Genomic DNA, 24,453 nt, shown 5'->3' on the forward strand with positions numbered 1-24,453 from the left:
CTATACACTGAAAACTATAAAGCACTGACAAAAGAAATTGAAAAAGACACAAATAAAAGAAAAGATACTTAGTGCTCATGGATGGGGAAAATTAATGCTGCTGAAATTCTTACTACTGAAAGTGATCTACAGATTCAATTCAATCCTTAGCAAAATTCCAGTAGAATTTTTCGCAGAAACAGAGCAAACAATCCTACTACTAGCATGGAACCACAAATTACCCCAAATGGATAAAACGATCTTGAAAAAGAAGAACAATGCTAGAGGCATCACAGGGCCTGATTTCAAAAGACGTTACAAAGTTCCAGTAACCCAAATAGTACTATTAGCATAGATTAGTGAAACATAATAGAGAGCCCAGAAATAAACCCACAGATACATGGGCAATTAATTTTTGACAAGGCATTATATTACTTATATGTGAATCTTAAAAAAAAAAAAAAACAACTCAAACTTACAAGGGCGCTGGACGATGCCCGGGAGCGCTGACCCAGTGGCTTCCCTGAGTTCAGGACGGTGAGTTGGGGTCCTTGCACAGGCTTGGCTGCGTTTTCTGGCCACACGGGTTCTCAAGGGGCTGGCGCCTCCTTAAGCCGCGGGTCTGGAAACACGCGGTGCCTGATGGGAGCAGAGAAGGCTCTGCACCGCCCCCTGACACGTCGAGGGGCGGTGCCAGTCGCGGCCACGCCCCCAGGCCCGACTTGGCCTGGCTTTCTCGGATATCCCGGAAGTCGGAAGCCAGAGACGTCTGTGTGGGTTCTGAGGTGCGGCTCTGTACTGGAGTCTTCGCCCCGTGACGTGGTGGTGAGTGTGGTGGTGGCAGTCTTGGCAGCTCAGACCCAGAAACTACCTTCCTCTTTCGTCATCTTCCCATGGAGCTGTGGCGCCTTTCTGTGCCCCCTGCCTGCCAGCCTTGCAGTGGGGTGACCCTAGCACAGGCTGTCGGTGCTTCTTGTACTGGTCTTAGGTTCCCAGAAGAGCCAAAGCATCTTATTTGGCCGTAAGTGGGGAATGAAGAGATGGCAGTGACTTTTGCCCGTCCCGAAGGCCTCAAGCCTTAGGCTGAATAGCAGCACCCCCGCTGGGCCGTCTAGTACCGACCCACCTCTTTGGCACCTGTTCACGGAGAAGGCAATGGCACCCCACTCCAGTACTCTTGCCTGGAAAATTCCACGGACAGAGGAGCCTGGTAGGCTGCAGTCCATGGGGTCGTGAAGAGTCGGACACGACTGAGCGACTTCACTTTCACTTTCACTTTCATGCATTGGAGAAGGAAATGGCAAGCCACTCCAGTGTTCTTGTCTGGAGAATCCCAGGGACGGGGGAATCTGGTGGGCTTCCGTCTATGGGGTTGCACAGAGTCGGACACGACTGATGTGACTTAGCAGCAGCAGCAGCATGGGCTGCCGTCAACGGGGTTTCGGTGGAGTTGCCTTGGGTGGTAAAAGACCTTCCCGTGATTTGGAGTCTCAGCTCCTACCTCTCTGTGTCTGTGGCGCTGGGCCTGCTGGTGGTGACCCTGTGGAGGCAGCTGGCCAGGGCAAAGGCCTGAGCGGGCCCCCTTCCGTGGTCTCCTGCTGCTGTTGTGGTGACTGTCGGCTGTATCCAGGGGCCCAGGGCCTGGGCTGCGGGTGGGAGCCCCCGGAGTGAAGGTGGAGGCCTACCTCTGCGGGAGCCATCCAGCCAAGCAGCAGGCATTACCCCCAGCCCAGACCCTGTGGACCTTCAGTTCAGTTTAGTTCAGTCTCTCAGTCGTGTCCAACTCTGCAACCGCATGGACTGCAGCATGCCAGGCCTTGCTATCCATCACCAACTCCCGAAGCTTGCTCAAACTCATGTCCATTGAGTCGGTGATGCCATCCAACCATCTCATCCTCTGTCATCCGCTTCCCCTCCCACCTTCAATCTTTCCCAGCATCAGGGTCTTCAGCTGCTCTCTACCCGTCCTATCCTCCTCCTGGCCACCCCCAACGCTTTGATCAAGGACGTGTTGCTGTTGTGCAGAGCTAGTTCTCCTTGCTCTGTGGGTGCCTGGCCTAGGACTTGGTAGTGCTCATCTGTGCCACCAACTCCCTCGCCTGCTTCCTGACCACCAGTGTTCTAGTCAGGTCTCTCTATACTCGACATGCTCTTTGGAGCCAACCTAATGGCGTTGGCAATCCTGAGCCCCCGCGTGTCCCCTGGTAGGCACCTCTTCCAGGTTGGCCCTTGTGTGGTGTTGTGGATTCTGTCTGGGCATGTTCCATGCGAGGGTAGCTGGCCAGCTCCCGGCTACACTGGGAGGTTAGGAGGGGTGGGGGGAGCAGGGAGCATTTTTATTACAAAGAAAAAAATCAGACTCACAGAAACAGAATAGAATGGTGGATGCCAAGTATTTTCATTATTTCAATGAAAATAGATTGGTGAAGAGTACAAACTTTGTTATAAAGTGAGTAAGTTCTGTGGGTCTAACATATAGCATGGTGATTATAGTTGATTAGACTGTACTGTGTATTTTAAATTTGCTAAGATAATAGATCTTAAGTGTTCTCACATGCACACAGACAAAAAATAAATATATAACGTGATGAGAGTGATGGATATATTACCTTGATTGTGGGAATCCTTTTATGATGTATATGGATATTGAAATCATCATGCTATACCCTTTAAGTATATTTCAGTTTTGTCAATTATACCTCAGTAAAGCTGAGAACTAAGATCATGGCACTTGGTGCCATCACTTCATGGGAAATAGATGGGGAAACAGTGGAAATATTGTCAGACTTTATCTTTTTGGGCTCCAAAACCATTGCAGATGGTGATTGCAGCCATGAAATTAAAAGACGCTTACTCCTTGAAAGGAAAGTTATGCCCAACCTAGATAGCATATTCAAAAGCAGAGACATTACTTTGCCAACAAAGGTCCATCTAGTCAGGGCTATGCTTTTTCCAGTGGTCATGTATGGATGTGAGAGTTGGACTGTGAAGAACGCTGAGCACCAAAGAATTGATGCTTTTGAACTGTGGTGTTGGAGAAGGCTCTTGAGAGTCTCTTGGACTGCAAGGAGATCCAACCAGTCCATTCTAAAGGAGATCAGTCCTGGGTGTTCATTGGAAGGACTGATGCTGAAGCTGAAACTCCAGTACTTTGGCTACATCATGTGAAGAGTTGACTCATTGGAAAAGACCCTGATGCTGGGCGGGATTGGGGGCAGGAGGAGAAGGGGATGACAGAGGATGAGATGGCTGGATGGCATCACTGACTCAATGGACATGAGTTTGAGTAAGCTCCGGGAGTTGTTGATGGCCAGGGAGGCCTGGCGTGCTGTGATTCACGGGGTCACAAAGAGTCAGACACAACTGAGCAACTGAACTGAACTAAAAGCTGAGAAAGAAAAGGAATGAAATATTGATATATGCTGCAATGTGGATGAACCTCAGAGTCATTATACTGAGTGAAAGAAACCAGACACAAAGGATTACATATTGTTAAATCCAGAGATCAAACACAGAATGGTGGTTGACAGGGGCTTGGAAGGGGAAGGAATTGGGAGGAACTGCTTAATGGATAGGGATTTTACTTTGGAGTGATGGAAATGTTTTGAAACTAGACAGAGGTGGTGGTTTAACAACATTGTTATTGCGCTAAATGCCACTGAATTGTTCACTCCAAAGTGGTTCTTTTTATGTTATGTGAATTTCACGTTCATAAGTTATTTTTAAAAGCACTTATTAGACAAAAGCAATAGATGCTATGTGTAATCAAGCTTTAGATGTGAATTGCCACTCAGTTGAGCTCTAATTAAGCTTCATAATAACCAACACAATTTATTTTCTCCAGAAATCTTGATGGGAGGACTTTCAAAAGAGTAAATCCACAGTGAGTGCCAGTTGTCATTGCCAGAATATTAACACAAGAAAAGTTGCTAATTTGTTTGCAATTTAATGAAAAAACAAACATTGACAAGAGAGTGGGGAGGATTTGTTGACGCTGAATCTCTGCCACATTTGTACAGGGAAGCCTTAAAGCACCTTTATCTTTTAACAAAATGTAAATTTGCTTTTTGATTCAACACTGTTACCCTAACAAATGAGAAATTTCTCCTACTTTAAATTCAGCTGAAGATGAGAATTGTATCTTAGTGTATAATGAAGGAGAGCTATTTAGAAACATAAATGTAAATGTTCCGTGGCTTATGGTCAGTCCTTTGTTTTCAACAACTTATGCGTTTGGCTTCTCTAGCTTGTATTTGTATTCTGATTGTGAAGATTATTTCTGAATCTTTATTTCGTATATTGCCATGTCATTTAACATTTGAAAAGCTGGACGATATGATTGTGACTCAGCTGGTAAAGAATCCACCTGCAATGCAGGAGACCTGGGTTTGATCCCTGGGTTGGGAAGATCCCCTGGAGAAGGGTAAGGCTACCCACTCCAGTATTCTGGCCTGGAGAATTTCATGGATTGTATAGTCCATTGGGTCACAAAGCACAGGACACGACTGAGCGACTTTCACTTATGATTCCTTTGGGTTGGGTTTTCTTTTGTTTGAATGCAAATCAAAATGACATGGAAACATTACAAGCCTTTCTGCAATCTGCACTTTCCTTTATTTTTAACAAGATAAATCAAACATTAATTTCTTCCTTTGGATTACAATAAGGAGGCAACATGATGTGGAGTTTGGGAGTCAAGAGGACCTGTATTTGAACCTTAGTCCTGCCCCTTAAAAACTTACATTGCAGTGCACATAATAGATAGCTATAACTATTACCATTACCCAAAAAAGCAGACGTTTGAAGGAGAAAAGAAAGGAAATATTTGAGAAAGGAAGGAGAAAGAAAAAAATTAGGAAAATGAAAGGGAAAATGAGGAAAGAATAAATTAGAATTTCAAGAGAAGCTAATTGGTAATTTATGCAAGAATCCTGAATCTTTGCCTGGGTTATTCCTCTGATTTTACTGTTTGTTCTTCCTTTTCCTTGCTTTCCTCTCTGGGGATGTTACATAAAATATCTCATTTTCCATGTCCTCTTGGGTAATATTTTATGAATACACAGAATTCATTAGTGGGATAAAGGAGCAACAAGCCAGTGAGGAAAATATAACTAGATCATAACATAATGGAAATGTAGTTGTTCAAGCCCAAAGACTTGGCTTTACAACTTTTTTTCTGACTGTTAAAGTCACTATTAATACATGACCCCACAGAAAGTTTAAAAACACAGGAAAGTACTAGGAAAAAGTTAAAATCACAGTAAATATGCCCACCCTGATATAACACAGGTAATTTTTTTTTCCAGTCTTTTTTCCCCTAGTCTTTGGTCTCAGTCTGTAATGTAATACTGTCTTCTGATGTTTTAGTTTGCATTATGTCATGAGCATTTTCCATGTCATTTTTTCCAAAAATGCCATTTTTATTGTGTAGATATATCTTAGTTCCATTTAACATTAATAAAACGTTAATATCACCTTCTACCCCAACTCATACCCCAACCCCAGATGCATCCCCTCAGAATCCTGACAGAGCTGTAAAAGAAAGGTAATATGGGCTTTAAGAGTTGGGTATTGTTACATGTGTCTTAATTTTACAAGTAAAGACTAACAGTATATCTGAAAAATCTAAAAAGTTGGAAAAGATTGAGAAATAATACAGCCTTCTTCCCAACTATTATTTTACTCTTCTTAGTTTATTACACCTGTCATTTCAACATCAACTTCCATTGAAGCATAAGGAAAACTCTTCCCCTCAAGTTCTTTTTTGACTTAAATTTGTTCCTTGCTTTAGCAAAGGCAAGGCCATGTCCTCCAGAAGAGAAAGATCATTTTGGCCACAGACATGCTCAGACCTTGACTTTTCCTTAGTCAGGGAGGCAATTTGCCAATGAAATTAACTAAGTCATGTCTCAGCTGACTGCAAGTCAATAGTTTTCCCTCAAATTTGGTCCAACTTAGCCCAGACCTGACATAAAAATTAAAATGAAAACAAATTCAGGTGCTATCTTGAGCTTTTGGGGTTTTGTTTATTTCAGAAAAGAAACTGTGGAATGCACATCTTCTTAATTCTCTGGAGACAGGAAATAGGGAGAGGCATCTTAAATATTTCAACTCCCTTAACTATTTTAATCTCATAAATACTATGCACTAAATATTTGTTGACAAATGAGTGAATAAATGAATAAATTTTAGCCGTAAATAATGTAGAGTTTGGAAACCAGGAAATAGGAGTCAGTTCTTGTGAACCCCAGTGACAGGAGTGTTAAGTTGAGATAATCATGAATGTCCATGTATGTTGTAAACAGCAGAGTAAATGGAGAGCCATAGACCTCAGACCACATTTTTTTAGCCATGCCAACTTGGGCAAATGACTCAAATTCAGTAAACCTGGTTTCTTACCAGTAAAACTGGGATAATATGAATTTAGGAAACTGCAAGTTTTAATACACGTTGCAGATTAAATACTCTTTTCCTCAGGAATTAAAATTGTTTAAATTTGTCAAGAACTTTCAGGTGTAGATTAAGTTGTAATTATGTTTCAGGAACTCTTGATGCTACAGTTTAAAAAGTAGCAGCATGTAAGAATTAAAGATTTTAAAATTAAAAAAATAAATAAATTTTAAAAAAATAAAAAGTAGCATCAAGTAGCATACTTGTTTGTCTTTAATTTTTTTCCCTTTTTTCCCCTTTGCTGGTTTCTTAAAAACAGAACAACTTTCACTATTCGTGACATAGATATAAGGCAGAATAATAATTAGGAGACTACTAGTATATAACATCAAGGACATTTGGCAGGTATTGATGAAATTTTGTGTTCAAACATTAATAGTTTTCATAAGTAAGGAGTCAACTTCAGAGTTATGCTTCCCTAATGAAATGATTACCACCAAATAATTTCAGAAACATATTTTATTAATAAAAGTATAATGAACAAAAACCAATTGTAATGCTGAAATTGGTAAGGTGATATAAGTTTATTCAAAATAATTTTGCTTCCGTTTACACCCTTACAAAGTGAATTTTTGTATTTTTCAAAATAAAGTGGAAATAAGCACCTACACACACCCTTCCCAAGGACCTCACCCATCTTGAAGGCATGTAAACTCCTGCAGGAAATCATCTAATATATAGTAAGAAACTATCCCCCAAAGTCTTGAAACAGTTAATTCGTGTACCGTACAAAGAATAGTCTTTGTGATAGTTTTTTTCCCAGATAGTTGCCATTATTTTTTCCTCCTGATATCATTCCCCCATCATACAGTGGAATTGATTTTTTATGTCATTCCCCCATGGAAAAGTGGAATTTTCCCTTCCTTCCCTTGAAACTGGGCTGGGTTGAGAGACTGGATTGACCAATAGAACACAGAGGAAGGAAGCTCTGGGACTTTAGAAGCTAAGTAGTAGGTTGATGCAAAAGTAATTGTGGTTCCAGACCATGAATTTTAAATCATTATAACTAGGCTCAAATACATCTTTATTAATCAAAATATATTTGACTATGTTTTGATTATCACATTTTGCCAACAAGAAATGTTTGTTTATTCCTGTAGCATAAAAACTCATGCTTTGGAATTCAACAAACTCTTGGAAAGCATTTTCTGCCTCCTGCTGGTTGTAGAAATGTTTTCCCTGCCGAAAGCTATCAAGATGCTTGAAGAAGTGGTAGTTGGTTGGCAAGAGGTCAGGTGAAAATAGCGGAAGAGGCAAAACTTCATAGCCCAGTTCATTCAACTTTTGAAGCATTGGTTGTGTGACATGCCATTGGACATTGTCATGGAGAAGAATCGGGCCCTTTCTGTTGACCAATGCAGGCTGCAGGCATTACAGTTTTTGGTGCATCTCGTCAATTTGCTGAGTGTACTTCTCAGAGGTAATGGTTTCACCAGGATTCAGAAAGCTGTAGTGGATCAGACTGGCAGCAGACTACCAGTGACCATGACCTTTTCTTGGTGCAAATTTGCTTTGGGAAGTGCTTTGGAGCTTCTTCTTGGTCCAGCCACTGAGCTGGTCATCACCGGTTGACATATGAAATTCACTTTTTGTCGCACATCACAGTCTGATCAAGAAATGGTTGATAGTTGTTGTGTAGAATAAGAGAAGACAGCACTTCAAAACGATGATTTTTTTTTTTTTTTTTTTTTGCAGTCAGCTCATGAGGCTCTCAGTTATCGAGCTTTTTCACCTTTCCAATTTGCTTCAAATGCCGAATGACCATAGAATGCTCAACACTGAGTTCTTCAGCAACTTGTCGTGTAGTTGGAAGAGGATCAGCTTCAATGATTACTCTCAATTGGTCATTGTCAACTTCTGATGGCCAGCCACTCCATTCCTCATCTTTAAGACTCTTGTCTCCTTTGCAAAATTTCTTGAACCAAAATTGCACTGTACATTTGTGCCAAAGGAATCAAACTTCTCATGTGGTAGCTGGTTTCCCCTAGAGCATTTTAAGAGAAAGCAAAAACATGCCAAGCTGTAAGGCTTCTAATTTTTAAGTCAGTACAAAGGTAATTGCAGTTTTGCATTGTTGGAATTTTGCCATTTGATATTGAAATGTATTCTTAAATAAGTGTGGTTATGTTATACATCATTTTAATGCATGTTTCTAGCCTTTTGTGTTTTGCTAATGACTTATTACTTGCTGTTTATTTTAGATTTACTTTAGACTGTAGAGGACTTCCCTGGTGGCTCAGCTGGTAAAGAATCCACCTGCAATGCAGGAGACCTGGTTTCAGTCCGTAGGTTGGGAAGATCCCCTAGAGAAGGGAATGGATACCCACTCCAGTATTCTGGCCTGGACAGTTCCATGGACTGTATATATAGTCCATGGGGTCTCAAAGAGTTGGACATGACTGAGCGACTTTCACTCACTTAAACCAGTCAGATTCTTTACCAGCTGAGCTATGAGGGAAGCCTTGAGACTATAGAAATGATGTGAGCAAATTAGAGCGACTTTTTAATTTAAGTTCATTAACCGTTCCTGGGCAAAATGCATTGTTGATGTCGGGAGTTGTCTCTGTTGCTTTATGACCCATTTTGAACTCAAATGAAAAAGTGTTCTGAGGTAATGCTCAAGTGAAGGTAACGTATGTTGTCATGTCTCATAAATGTATTTTTTTATCATCGTTAAATATTTATACATTTGTATCTTTTTGTATTGAATTTTTTAGCCTTAGTTGGTGACAGTGAATTAGAAATTAAGTCTAAAATCTTTAGACGTTTTTCAGCCTGACATGTCATTGATTAATGTAAATATTTAGAGTTTAGAAAGCACTAAAAAAATGACAACTTTATCTAGAAAGCAAGGTAAACTACTGCATAGTTACAATTGGTGTCTAACTAATGTAATTGGAATCAATTATCCTGTCAGTATTTTTTCCTTTTAAGGGAACCAGATATTGTGTTTTTATTTTCTGATAATCTCATTTTATTGTTCTACTTCAAAGGGCATTTGACTTCATTTTCAGACACATACTAAGAATAGATAAGTTCTCAAATAAGCCTGAGGTTTGGGGACAAGAGCTTGAATTCACCTCCTCCCATATAAACACCAAAATCACAAGTAACTGCAAAAAAAAAAAAAATGAGTAAAAAGATATTCTATATCTAAAGATGAAGAAGATGAAGAAGAAACCACAGCAAGAGGGTAAGAAGGGCATACTTATAACATTATCAAATCCCATACCTCCCAGGTGGGCAACCCACAAACTAGAGAAGCCCCCAGAGCACTTGACTTTGAAGGGCAAAGGGGCTTAAATCATAGCTTGAAAGAAAAGCTATGACACACCTAAACAGCATTTTAAACACCAGAGACATCACTCTGTCAACAAAGGTCCATCTAGTCAAAGCTATGGTTTTTCCAGTAGTCATGTATGGATGTGAGAGCTGGACCATAAAGAAGACTGAGCACTGAAGAATTGATGCTTTTGAACTGTAGTGCTGGAGAAGACTCTAGAGAGCCCCTTGGACTGCAAGGAGATCAAAGCAGTCAATCCTAAAGGAAATCAACCCTGAATATTCATTAGAAGGACTGATGCTGAAGCTGAGCATCAATACTTTGGCCATCTGATGCAAAGAGCCAACTCATTGGAAACAACCCTGGGGGTGGGAAAGATTGAGGGCAGGTGAAGATGAGGGTGACAGAGAATGAGGTGGTTGAATGGCATCACCAACTCAATGGACATGAATTTGAGCAAACTTCAGGAGATAGTGAAGGACAGGGAAGCTTGGCGTGCTGCAGTTTATGGGGCTGCAAAAAGTCAGACCCTACAGAGCAACTAAACAACAACACAGTCATAAAATGAGAAGTTGGCAGTAACACAATTAATGTGTGGGATTTTAACATCTCATTTTCATCAATGGAAAAATCATTCAGACAGAATAAGGAAACACAGGCCTTAAATGATACAATAGACCAGCTCTACTGAATTGAATATTCCATTCAAAGGCAGCAGAATACCCATTGTTCTCAAGAGATCATAGAACATTCTCCAGGATAGATCACATGCTAGGCCAAAAAGCAATCCTAGGTAAATTTAGGAAAATGAAGATCATATCATGCATAAATTCAGACCACAATGATACGAGATTAGAAATCAACTACAAGAAAAATTTCAAAGAGACACAAACACAGATGCTAAACAACATGCTACAAAATAACCAATGGATCACAGAGGAAATCAAAAAATATCTAAAGATAAATGAAAACAACACCACAATCTAAAACCTATCTGTTTAGTTCAGTAGCTCAGTCATATCCAACTCTTTGCAACCCCATGGACTATAGCACATCAGGCTTCCCTGTCCATCACCAGCACTGGAGCTAGTGCGAACTCATGTCCATCAAATCAGTGATGCCATCCAAACATCTCATCCTCTATCATCCCCTTTTCCTCCTGCCTTCAGTCTTTCCCAGCATCAGGGTCTTTTCCAAATAGTCAGTTCTTTGCATCAGATGGCCAAAGTATTGGAGTTTCAGCTTCAGAATCCGTCCTTTCAATGAATATTCAGGACTGATTTCCTTTATGATTGACTAGTTTGATCTCCTTGCAGTCCAAGGACTCTCAAGAATCTTCTCCAACAAGTCAGTTCAAAAGCATTAATTCTTAGGTGCTCAGCTTTCTTCATGGTCCAACTCTCACATCCAGACATGACTGTGACTTCACTTCACTTTACTCTGCTTTACTGGAAAAACCATGGCTTTGACTAGACAAGCCTTTGTCGACAAAGTAATGTCTCTGCTTTTTAATATGCTATCTAGGTTTGTCATAGCTTTTCTTCCAAGGCCTAAGTGTCTTTTAATTTCATGGCTATAGTGACCATCTGCAGAGTTTTGGAGCCCAAGAAAATAAAGTTGGTCCCTGTTTCTATTGTTTCCCGTCTATTTGCCATGAAGTGATAGGACTGGATGCCATGACCTTAGTTTTTTGAATGTTGAGTTTTAAGGCGGTTTTTTCACTCTCCTTTCATCTTCATCAAGAAGCTCTTTAGTTCCTCTTCACTTTCTGCCATAAGGGTGGTGTCATCTGCTTATCTGAGGTTATTGATATTTCCCCCGGCAATCTTGATTCCAGCTTTTGCTTCATCCAGCCTGGCATTTCACATGATGTACTCTGCATATAAGTTAAATAAACAGCATGACAATATACAGCCTCAATATACTCCTTTCCCAATTTGGAACCAGTCTATTGTTCCAGGTCTGGTTCTAACTGTTTCTTCTTGATCTGCACACAGATTTCTCAGGAGGCAGGTCAGGTGGTCTGGTATTCCCATCTCTTGAAGAATTTTTCATAGTTTGTTGCAATCCACAAGTTAAAGGTTTTGGCGTGGTCAGTAAAGCAGAAGTAGATGTTTTTCTGAAACTTTCTTGCTTTTGCTGTGATCAAATGGATGCTGGCCATTTGATCTCTGGATCCTTTGCCTTTTCTAAATCCAGCTTGAACATCTGGAATTTCATGGTTCACATACTGTTGAAGCCTGGCTTGGAGAATTTTGAAGATTACTTTGCTAGCATGTGAGATGAGTGCAGTTGTGCAGTAGTTTGAGCATTCTTTGGCATTGCCTTTCTTTGGGATTGGAATGAAAACTGACCTTTTCCAGTCCTGCTGAGTTTTCCAAGTTTGCTGGAGTATTGAGTGCAGCACTTTCACAGCATCATCTTTTATGATTTGAAATAGCTCAACTGGAATTCCATCACCACCACTAGCTCTGTTCATAATGATACTTCCTAAGGCCCACTTGACTTTGCATTCCAGGATATCTGGCTCTAGGGGAGTGAACACACCATCGCGGTTATCTGGGTCATGAAGATTTTTTTTTTTGTATAGTTCTTCTGTGTATTCTTGCCACCTTTTCTTAATATCTTCTGCTTCTGTTAGGTCCATACAATTTCTGTCCTTTATTGTGCCCATCTTTGCATGAAATGTTCCCTTGGTATCTCTGATTTTCTTGACGAGATCTCTAGTCTTTCTCATTCTGTTGTTTTTCTCTATTTCTTTGCACTAATCACTGAGGAAGGCTTTCTTGTCTCTCCTTGCTATTCTTTGGAACTCTGCATTCAGATGGGTGTATCTTTCCTTTTCTCCTTTGCTTTTCATTTCTTTTCTTTTCACAGCTATTTGTAAGGCCTCCTCAGGCAACCATTTTGCCTTTTGGCATTTCTTTTTCTTGGGGATGGTCTTGATCACTGCCTCCTGTACAATGTCATGAACCTCTGTCCATAGTTTTTCAGGTACTCTGTCTATCAGCTCTAATCCCTTGAGTCTATTTGTCTCTTCTATTGTATAATCGTAAGGGATTTGATTTAGGTGTTACATAAATGGTCTAGTGGTTTTCCCTACTTTCTTCAGTTTAAGTCCAAATTTTGTAATAAGGAGTTCATGATCTGAGCCACAGTCAATTCCCAGTCTTGTTTTTGCTGATTGTATAGAGCTTCTCCATATTTGGTTGCAAAGAATATAATCAGTCTGATTTCGGTATTGACCGTCTGGTGATGTCCATGTGTAGAGTCATCTTTTGTGTTGTTGGAAGAGGGTGTTTGCTATGAACACAACTATGGGACACAACAAGAGCAATTCTAAGAGGAAACTGTATAGCGGTACAGTCTTACCTCAGAAAACAAGAAAAATATCAAATAGACAACCTAGCCTTACACCTAAAGCAACTAGAGAAATGAGAACAAACAAAACCCAAAGTTAGTAGAAAGAAAAAAATGCATAAAAGTCAGAGCAAAAATAAATGAAGTAGACACTAAAGAAAAAAAAATAGAAAAAATCAGCAGACCTAAAAGCTGGTTCTTTGAAAAGATAAACAAAATTGATAAAAAATTTAGCCAGACTTATTAAAAAACAAAGTGGGGGCCCAAATCAATAAAATTAGAAATGAGAAAGGAGTAATTACAACTGATATCACAGAAATACAAAGTAGCATACGAAACTAGTATAAACAACTATATGTCAATAAAAAGAACAACCTGGAAGAAACACAATTAGAAAGGTACAGTCTTCAAAGATGAACCAGAAAGATATAGAAAATATCAACAAGCAAGTTACAAGTACTGAAATTGAATATTTGATTCTAAAACTCCCAATAAATAAAAGTCTAGGACTAAGTGGCTTCACAGGAGAATTCTATCAAACATTTAGAAAAGAGGTAACACCTATCCTTATCAACTATTATAAACAACTGAAGAGGAAGGAACACTTCCACATTCATTCTATAAGACCTGATGCTGAAACCAGATAAATATATCACCAAAAAAAAAAAAATTACCAGCTAATAGCACTGATAAACATAGACACAAAGAACTCAACAAAATACTAGCAAACTGAATCCAACAGTACATGAAACATATAATACACCATGATCAAGTGGGATTTATCTGAGGGATGCAAGGATTTTTCAATATACACAAATCAATCAATGTGATACACCACATTAATAAATTGAGAATAAAAAACAGAGATGATCATCACAATAGATGAAAAAAAAAGCCTCCTAAAATCCAACATCTTTTTATAACTTGAAAAAAAATACTCTCCAGAAAGTATGCATAGAGGAAACATACCCTGACATAATAAAGGCCATATAAGACAAACCCACAGCTAACATCATACTCACTGCTGAAAACCTGAAAGCATTTTTCTCTAAAATCAGAATCAAAAAAAAGGATGTCCACTGTAACCACTAAAACCAATGAAACTATGCTTTATTCAGCATAGTTTTGGTAGTCATAGTCACAGCAATCCGAGAATAAAAAGGAATAAAAGGAATCCAAACTGGAAAAGAAGAAGTAAAACTGCCATGTTTCTGGATGACATGATTCTATACATAGTAAATCCTAAAGATGCTATCAGAAAGCTACTAGAGCTCATCAATGAATTTGGTAAAGTTGCAAGATATAAGATTAATACATAGAAATTTGTTGCATTTCTATACACTAACAATGAAAGCTCAAAAAGAGAAATTAAGGAAATGATCCCATTTACCATCACATCAAAAAGAACACAATACCTAGGAATCCTACCTTAGGAGACAAAAGACATAAACTCCAAAACTGTGAGACACCGATAAAAGAAATCAAAGATGATGCAAACAGAAGGAAAGATGCACCATGTTCTTGGGTTGGCGGAATCAATATTGTCAAAATGACTGTACTACCTAAGGCAATCTAAGGATTCAGTGCAATCCCTGTCAAATTACCAATAGCATTTTTCACTGAACTGGAAAATGTTTAAGTTTGTGTGAAAACACACAAGAAAGACCCAAGTAGCCAAAGCAGTCTTGAGAAAGAAAAATGGAGTTAGAAGCATCAAGCTCCCTGACATCAAACTATGTGCCAAAGCTACAGTCATCAAAAGTACAGGATGGTACTGAAACAAAAATAGAAATACAGATCAATGGAACAGGATAGAAAGCCTTTCAATAAATGGTGCTGGGAAAACTGGCCAGCTACATGTGAAAGTATGAAATTAGGACTTCCTTGGTGGTCCAGTGGTTGAGAGTTTGCCTGTCAGTGCAGGGGACACAGGTTCTGTCTCTGGTCTGGGAAAATACCACATACCAAGGAGCAATTAAGCCTGTGCATAACAACTACTGAACCAGGGCTCTAGAGCCTATAAGCCACAACTGCTGAGCCAGCACATCATACAACTACTAAATCCTGAGCACGTGCAGCCCATGCTCCACAACAAGAGAAGCCAGTGCAATGAGAAGCCCGTGGACCACAAGGAAGAGTAGCCTCTGCTTGCCGCAACTAGAAAAAGCCCATATGCAACAATGAAGACCCAGAGAAGCCATAAAAAATAAATACCTTTTTTAAAAGAAGAATAAAATTAGAATATTCTCTAACACCATATACAAAGATAAACACAAGATTTATTAAAGACCTAAATGTAAAACCAGATATTATGAAACTCCTAGAGAAAAACATAGGCAGAACATTCTTTGACAGAAATTGCAGTAGTATTACTTGGGTCCACCTCCTGTAGTAAAGGAAATAAAAACAAAAATAAACAAACAGGACCAAATTAAACTGAAAAGCTTTGCACAGGAAAGGAAATCATAAAACAAAAAATAACTTACAGAAGGGGAAGAAATATTTGCAAATGATGCACCTGACAAGGGATTAATCTGCAAAATATATAAACAGCTCGTGCAACTCAGTCTTAACACCACCTAATAAACCAATCAAAAATGGCAGAAGATCTAAGTAGATATATCTCCAAAGAAGACATTCAGATGGCCAACAGGCACATGAAAAGATGCTCAACATCACTAATTATTCAGTTCAGTTCAGTTCAGTCGCTCAGTCGTGTCCGACTTTTTGCGACCCCATGAATTGCTGCATGCCAGGCCTCCCTGTCCATCATCAACTCCCGGAGTTCACTCAGACTCATGTCCATCGAGTCGGTGATGCCATCCAGTCATCTCATCCTCTGTCGTCCCCTTCTCCTCCTGCCCCCAATCCCTCCCAGCATCAGAGTCTTTTCCAATGAGTCAACTCTTTGCATGAGGTGGCCAAAGTACTGGAGTTTCAGCTTTAGCATCACTCCTTCCAAAGAACACCCAGGGTTGATCTCCTTTAGAATGGACTGGTTGGATCTCCTTGCAGTCCAAGGGACTCTCAAGAGTCTTCTCTAACACCACAGTTCAAAAGCATCAATTCTTCGGCACCCAGCTTTCTTCACAGTCCAGCTCTCACATCCATACAAATCAAATCTGCAATGAGGTATCACCTCACAGAGGTCAGAATGGTCATCATCAAAATGTCTGCAAATAATAAATGCTGAAGAGGATATGGAAGAAAAGAAACCCTCCTACACTATCGTTGGGAATGTAAATTGGCATAGCCATTATGAGGAACAGTATGGAGGTCATTTAAAAAACTGAAAATAGAACAATAAAGTGATCCTACAGTCCCACTCTTGGACATACATCTGGAGAAAACTCTAATTCAAAAAGATAAATGCACTCAAATGTCCATTGCAGTGCTATCTACAATGGCAAAGACATGGAAGCAACCAAAGAGTTTACTGACAGATGAATGGATAAAAAACATGTGATATATATACACACAATGGAATATTACTTGGCCATTAAAAAGAATGAAATAATTTCATTTGCAGCAACATGGATGGACCTTGAGATTATCATACTAAGTGAAGTAAACCAGACAGAGAAAGACAAATATCATATGATAAATGTTTTTATGTGAAATCTTTAAAAAAAATGATACAAGTGAGCTTATTTAACAAAAGAGCACTAGACTCACAGACATAGAAAACAAGTTTATGGTTACCAAAGGCATAAAGGGGGGATAAATTAGTAGTTTGGAATTAAAAAATACACACTGTGCTAGTGGTAAAGAACTCAACTGCCAATGGAGACATAAGAGATGCAGGTTTGACTCGTTGGTTGGGAATATCTGGAGAAGTGCATGGCAACCCACCCCAGAGTACTCTTGCCTGGAGAGTCCCAGGGACAGAGGAACCTGGTGGGCTACAGTCCACAGGGTCACAAAGAGTTGGACATGACTGAAGCATCTTAGCACACACATATATAAAATAGATAATCAATAGAACCTACTGTATAGCACAAGGAACTATACTCAATGTCTTGTAATAACTTGTAATGGAAGAGAATGTTAAGGGAGCTTTGGCACCTAAGGATTCAGATTTTTTTTTAATTAAAATAATATTGAAATATAGTTGATTTATATTGTAAATTAACTATATATTTTACATATATAAGAATTCAGTTATATATAGTTATTCAGTTTTATATATATATTCTTTGGGATTCATATATATTATATATATAGTTGATTTACAATATATCAATACTGTTTCAATTTTTAAAACCTGAATACTTAGGTACCAAAGCTGCCCTATGAGTTTGAACTTTGGAGGAAAAAAAAAGAGAATAGATAAGCTTGGGCTTGCTGAGATAGGTTAATCTAAGTATATTAAGTTTGCATTTTTGTAGTCACTTCACAGTCTTTCTTAACATCTTTCAAATCAAGGTTGAAAACTAGAGTTGTTTTAATCCACTGTGTTCCCAGATAGTAGAAAGAACTTCCAAGCTTCCTTTTCTTTTATGTTTTAATTTTTTTTGGTAACTTCTGCCTCCAAAATCTTAAACCATTTGGACACTGTGCTTACTGGTTTAAATACTTTAGGTCTTGATAGAGGTGCTGTTTGTCCCTACAAATTTCTTCTCTGTCATGTGTGAAGCACAAGAGAGAATGAACATATAACTTTTGTTTTGAAATCGATCCGAGAGTAGATCCACTTCAAAAGCTTAGGGTCCAGCTTTGAAGTTTACTTCACTTCAAAAGCTTTGCCTTGAAGTGTGTTATAGAAAGAAATGAACACCAAGATATCCTGAATTTTAAGGTTTATTGAGAATTACTTCCTGTAGAGAAAAATAAAAACAAAATAATAAATAAGGGAAAACCAGCCTGAAAGTAAACCTGAAGAGAGGTAGAAATAAATTTTTTTCTTTAACCAAAAAAAAAAAAAAAAATTTCATGTTTATTTTGCATAAGTTTTAGCCTACTTTTTCTTCAAGGCTTATTCTACTAATAAATAAAAAAAATTTTTTTCATTCTAAATAAAATAATATTGTAAACAGTTTGAGTATTTTTTAATCTAATAAAATTTAAAATAGTATTAAATAGAGACCACAACTTGGAGTCAAGGATAATAAAGAATAGTGCCATTTCTCTTTGTCATGTAAAAGGTTTAAAGTGTTACTTTATAAAATAAGGAACACAAAAAGATGTAGTATAAAAGATACCTGTCATTTTATTTTCTTTAGAAGTTTCACTTAAACTAAGGCACTTCCTTAAAGATAAGGTGTTTTCTGTTTTATTCACTGATGTATATATTTCACTAGATTAATGCCAGCCACATTGTAGGTACTCAAAAAACGTTTACTAAATAAATGAATGCATCATGAGTGAACCAGAGAGGATACAGAGCCTCAGAATTTTTTTTCCTTTCATCTGCAAATTCAGATAATAATACACATTTCATGTGACTAGCACTTTCACTTTGATACCCTTCAGACTAGCAGTTCCATTCTTCAGTTCAGTTCAGTTCAGTTGCTCAGTCATGTCCAATTCTTTGCGACCCCATGAATCGCAGCACACCAGGCCTCCCTGTCCATCACCATCTCCCGGAGTTCATCCAGACTCATTTCCATCGAGTCAGTGATGCCATCCAGCCATCTCATCCTCTGTCGTCCCCTTCTCCTGCCCCCAATTTCTCCCAGCATTAAAGTCTTTTCCAATGAGTCAACTCTTCACATGAGGTGGCCAAAGTACTGGAGTTTCAGCTTTAGCATCATTCCTTCCAAAGAAATACCGGGGCTGATCTCCTTCAGAATGGACTGGTTGGATCTCCTTGCAGTCCAAGGGACTCTCAAGAGCCTTCTCCAACACCACAGTTCAAAAGCATCAGTTCTTCAGCGCTCAGCCTTCTTCACAGTCCAACTCTCACATCCATACATGACCACTGGGAAAAACATAGCCTTGACTAGACGGACCTTAGTCGGCAAAGTAATGTCTGCTTTTGAATATGCTATCTAGGTTGGTCATCACTTTTCTTCCAAGGAGCAAGCGTCTTTTCATTTCATGGCTGCAGTCACCATCTGCAGTGATTTTGGAGCCCACAAAAATAAAGTCTGACAGTGTTTCCACTGTTTCCCCATCTATTTCCCATGAAGTGATGGGACCAGATGCCATGATCTTCGTTTTCTGAATGTTGAGCTTTAAGCCAACTTTTTCACTCTCCTCCTTCACTTTCATCAAGAGGCTTTTGAGTTCCTCTTCACTTTCTGCCATAAGGGTCGTGTCATCTGAATATCTGAGGTTATTGATATTTCTCCCGGCAATCTTGATTCCAGCTTGTGCTTCTTCCAGTCCAGCGTTTCTCATGATGTACTCTGCATAGAAGTTAAATAAGCAGGGTGACAATATACAGCCTTGACGTACTCCTTTTCCTATTTGGAACCAGTCTGTTGTTCCATGTCCAGTTCTAGCTGTTGCTTCCTGACCTGCATACAGATTTCTCAAGAGGCAGGTCAGGTGGTCTTGTATGCCCATCTCTCTCAGAATTTTCCACAGTTTATTGTGATCCACACAGTCAAAGACTTTGGCATAGTCATTCTTAGACATATACTTTTAACTATAGACAGTCTTGCACATGTGAACAAAAAGAATTTTTGTAGCAGCATAAAATAATAATAGCCAAACTGAAAACAACTAAACCATACCTTGACTGAAGAGCAGATAGATAAATTGTAGTAAAATTATATAAATGGAATAATTTACAGCAATGGCAATTAATGAATAAAATCTACATATTTTGGCTAAATCTTTATAATATTGGATTTAGAGATATAAGCAAACCCATAAGGACTACTACTACTTTGTTTTAATTAAAGTTTGAGAGCAAATTAAACTTAAAATGTTGAAGTATTTGCAAGTATTAAAACTGAAAAGTAAGGCAAGGAATGATAAGCACAGAAGTTCAAAATAGTTTCAACAGGATGGGAAGAAACAAATGGAGGAAATAAAGAGAAGCATAATGATGAAAGTTGTACCCTAACCCTTGAATTGAATCCTGGATAGGAGGGTACTGATTATATTATTAAATAAATGAATCCAAAGGCCAATGATTAAACTGTGTAATAAACAAGGATGATCACTAATGTCAGGGCTGTACACTGACCATGCTAATTTAGAAAAGAAAATAATAGAAAAAGGGTTAAATTTTTTGACAAGGTTGCAAAATTCAAATTTCTTGTTAAAATTATCAAATCATATATAATCAGAAATATTAAGAAATCATTTGAGTTATTTTTACTCCAAGAATAAATACGTATTTGCATTTAAAGGCAGAATATTGTTAACTTTAAGATAAAATCAATTTATTTTCATAATTTAGCTTGAAGTGTCAAACTTTTTTCTGTTTGTTGTTTTGTTCAAAATGGTAAATTTTGATTGGTCCTTTTCTAGAACCAATAATCTTAAATTAATGTGTTGGAAAGAACTTCCTCATATTAGTCCAAAATCTGCCCTTTGCAGTTTCTCTGTTGCTCAAGTTCCGTGTTTTGGTATGCTTCCCTACTTATTTGAAACAACCTTGCTTCTAGATTTCTACCTTCTCCTTTATAAATCTTACTCTGAGTACCCTAACACTCATAAAAGATTGCTGTCTTTTATGAATCCTTGTCTGCATCAGTGAGCTGATCATTTAAATTTTTAATTGAACTTATATGCTCATTCCTGGCCTCCTCAACTACATTATAAGCTACTTGAGGGCTACAGACTTACATGTTTATATCTCATATTTGGAGTGTCAGATACTCCCGTTTCCTCCTATCCAAGTCCTTCCCAGTAAAGAAAGGATCCTGGAAGATGTATAGAGATATAAAATCCAGTTTTATTAGTGATGATCTAATAACTTAAAAAAAACTGATAAAGCTAGGTTGAAGAATGTAACTGAAACCTGAGGCCACACTGGGAGCTGTTGAAAACAGTTGAGTCTTCAAAGTATTTACAACTAGAGAAAATGAAAAATGTCAGACTCCCTCCTCTGTCCTTGGTCTCTTAAAAAGCCCCTCGCAAGGGTGCTGTGGTGTGGAAAATAGTCGTGCAGGACCATCCTGCGTGAGCTCAGAGTACAGGCACTTCCCTAGAGGGAGATTTCCCACTGTCAGGTAACAGCACCAACCAATAAAATTGTTAGTCTATCTAATTAGGTGAAAAGAGGAAGAAACTGAAGTGTTCACTGTGCTAGTCCCGCGTTCACTGGGAAAGGAGTAGCACTCTTCCCTGGTAGAAATACCAGGGAGAACATGAGCATCCTCTGTTGAATGAATGGATGAAATGAAAATGTTCATGAGACAAAAGGCAAATTGTGATAAGGGATGCCCCTGTACAAAGAGAAATAAACACAGATATTCTTGATGCAAATGATACCTGACCTACAATCTTATTGGTCCCTTGTACAACAGCTGCAAATCAAAATAGTGTACATTGGGCTGGTATCCTATATACATACAATATTATAAACTGAATTTTCATGTCTGGAAACAGTTTATATCTAAAGAAATGAATATAAACGACAAACATGTTTTTACAAATAACTGAATATAAAGCTAAGTATAAATATTGCTAAATCCTAAAGGAAATCAATCCTGAATATTCATTGGAAGGATAGATGATGAAGCTGAAGCTCCAATGCTTTGGCCACCTGATGAGAAGAGGAGACTCATTAGAAAAGACCCTGATGCTGGGAAAGATTGAAGGCAGGAGGAAAAGGGGATGACAGAGGATAAGATAATTGGATGGCATCACCGACTCAGTGGACATGAGTTTTGAGCAAGCTCCGGGAGATGGTGAAGGACAGGAAAGTCTGGCATGCTGCAGTCCATGGAGCTGCAAAGAATCGGACGTGACTGAGACACTGACCAACAGCAACAATGACTATTGCAGGGCTTGGCGGGGGAAGGTTCTCTAACTGATCTGAACTAGGTGAGGCTTTCTCAGGTATATGTCCAAGAATATGTCTCTTTCCTGATTAGTCTTCCCTACATCAGACAAAGACATTCTTTTCCTCCAAGGAACTTTGATCCGCATTCCATCTTTTCTACAATTATCATTGCCCATGCAATGTTCATAAATGTGTTCAAAAGTTTTTGAAAAGTAAATGGTAAGAGAATGAGAGAGTGGAGGAGGGAAGAGATGGCAGTTTCCATAGTGACTTCTTTACTGTGCCCAGTAGATGTATTTAGTGGAACAGTCATTCATTCTGCGTCACATTCTTTAGACTGTCATCCATAAATAAGAGTTAGGATCAGTATTATAAATAGCATAAAAGCAGAAGTGGAGGGACTGTTAGGTCAAACTATTTATGAATGTCCTATGCCAGTAAGTGACTTAAGATGTGCATATTTTGTTCATTTCCTAGTCTCTTTTTTATTTAATTGACTAAAATGTTTTAAATGGAAAATTATACATATTTATGCCTTTTAGGCACTGAAAAATAATGACTCTTAGTTTCTCATTTCTAGTAAAGTAATAAATCCCACCATCTATTTGAGGTGGAGAGAGAGGAGTTTCAAATATCTTCAGCTGATGGTGAAGTAGCCATATGTATAAAGCCAAGGGATGTAAAAAAAAAAGTGATGGCATCAATAGGTCCTTCCATGTCATTTAGCTTCACGGGGGTAAGTGATCAAATAAACACAGAACTGGAATCAGAGTGGTATCATTAAGTTTTCCACCCTTCACAGCTTTGTGGCAGCCATCTACCATAGCAAAAGAGGGAGAGGAGTTAGTGACTTAAATCAACTTATAAGCTCTGTCAAAAGTAAGAATATAATCACCTATTTGCAGTTCTTAAGCTTTTTGTCTTGTTCGGTAGACCTCTTCAGCTGGGTTATTTATAGGGTATGCCTTTCCTGAGAGGACAATTCTTTACATTCAGGCACAAAGAAAAGCAATATTAGAACCAGCAATGACAACAATGCTATGTAAACATCAATTTAGTAATTTTCTCCTATAGATTACCAGTTTTACCATAGAAATCCTTTAAGCACTTACAGAAGTAGAAAATATCTCCACTGGATATTGTAAGGGAAGACAATAAGGAAAGCACAGAATCTCCAAGGAGTTTACAAACTAGTCCAGAAGTGGTAATACAAAAGTATGACAGCTGGCATTTATGGAAACTGAAAGATAATCTAAGAAATAACACCTTCATTAAAGAGGAAATTTTAAGGAAAATTATTAAATGCTAAGCACTGAGTAATACCGAAGACACTGCATGCCAATACCTGTGGGATATCACTAAAGCAGTACTCAAAGAAATTTTATATGTGCTACTGTATTCCCTGGTGGCTCAGACGGTAAAGCATCTGCCTGCAATGTGGGAGACCCGGGTTCAATTTCTGGGTAGGGAAAATCCCCTGGAGATGGAAATGGCAAGCCACTCCAGCACTCTTGCCTGGAAAATCCCATGGACGAAGGAGCCTGATAGGCTACCGTTCATGGGGTCGCAAAGAGTCGGACACGACTGAACGACTTCACTGTATAGCACAGGTAACTCTACTCAATATTCTGTAATGACCTATATGGAAAAGGATATAAAAAAGAATAGAGTAGGTATGTATATGTATAACTGATTCACTTTTCTGTACAGCAGACACTAACACAACATTGCAAATCAACTCTATTCCAATAAAGATTAATTTTAAAAAGAAATGTTATAGTTTAAATAAAAATTTTAAATAAGGGATCTACATGTCCAAATTGAGAAGAGATAAAAAGCAATGAATAAGCCCAAAAGAAAAAGAACTAATTGACAGCTCATTAAGGGCTCAATGAATTAGAAAACGAAAGAATCAAAACATAATAAATTACACAAAAATTAGATTCTTTGACAAGTTTAATAAGAAGGGGAAAAAAGGAGTTAAAATATATAATAAAAGGGAGAAATAATGTATCAAAATGTAAAAGAATAAAAAGATAGAATGAAACTTTAGAATAAAAAGATAACATGAAAAAGCATACACTGGTAATCTAGAAGAAATGGACACAAGTTTGAAAAAATAAAAGATGCCCAAATTGGAAGAAATAGAAAGCTTGAACAGATCCAGAAAATTGTACAAGTGAATTCCACCCAACATTAACGTAACAAATGACCTACTACAGAGGAAAAAAAAACTGTTCGAAAAAAGACAGTAAGTAAAGTAGTCCTCTTTATCTTATGAGGTCAAAGTAGTCTTGATTCCAAAATTGAAATATAAAAGCAAGAAGAAATGAAGAGTATAGGACTATTTCACTTAAAAATGTAGATGCAAAAGCATCCTAAATAAAATATTAACTGAATAGAACGGTTTATTTTAAAATATAGTACTACATAATAATAAAATGGAATTCAGTACAAGAACAGAAATAAATCTCAG

At 38.3% G+C, this 24,453-nt stretch overlaps 1 pseudogene; it reads right to left on the reverse strand.

The window, feature by feature from the left end:
- Positions 1-508: 508 nt before the first annotated feature.
- LOC128061306 (histone-lysine N-methyltransferase SETMAR-like) overlaps positions 509-24,453 on the reverse strand; it is a 39,830-nt pseudogene continuing 15,885 nt past the window's right edge.

This window comes from Budorcas taxicolor, chromosome 16, assembly GCF_023091745.1.
Source record: "Budorcas taxicolor isolate Tak-1 chromosome 16, Takin1.1, whole genome shotgun sequence".
NCBI lineage: Eukaryota > Metazoa > Chordata > Mammalia > Artiodactyla > Bovidae > Budorcas > Budorcas taxicolor.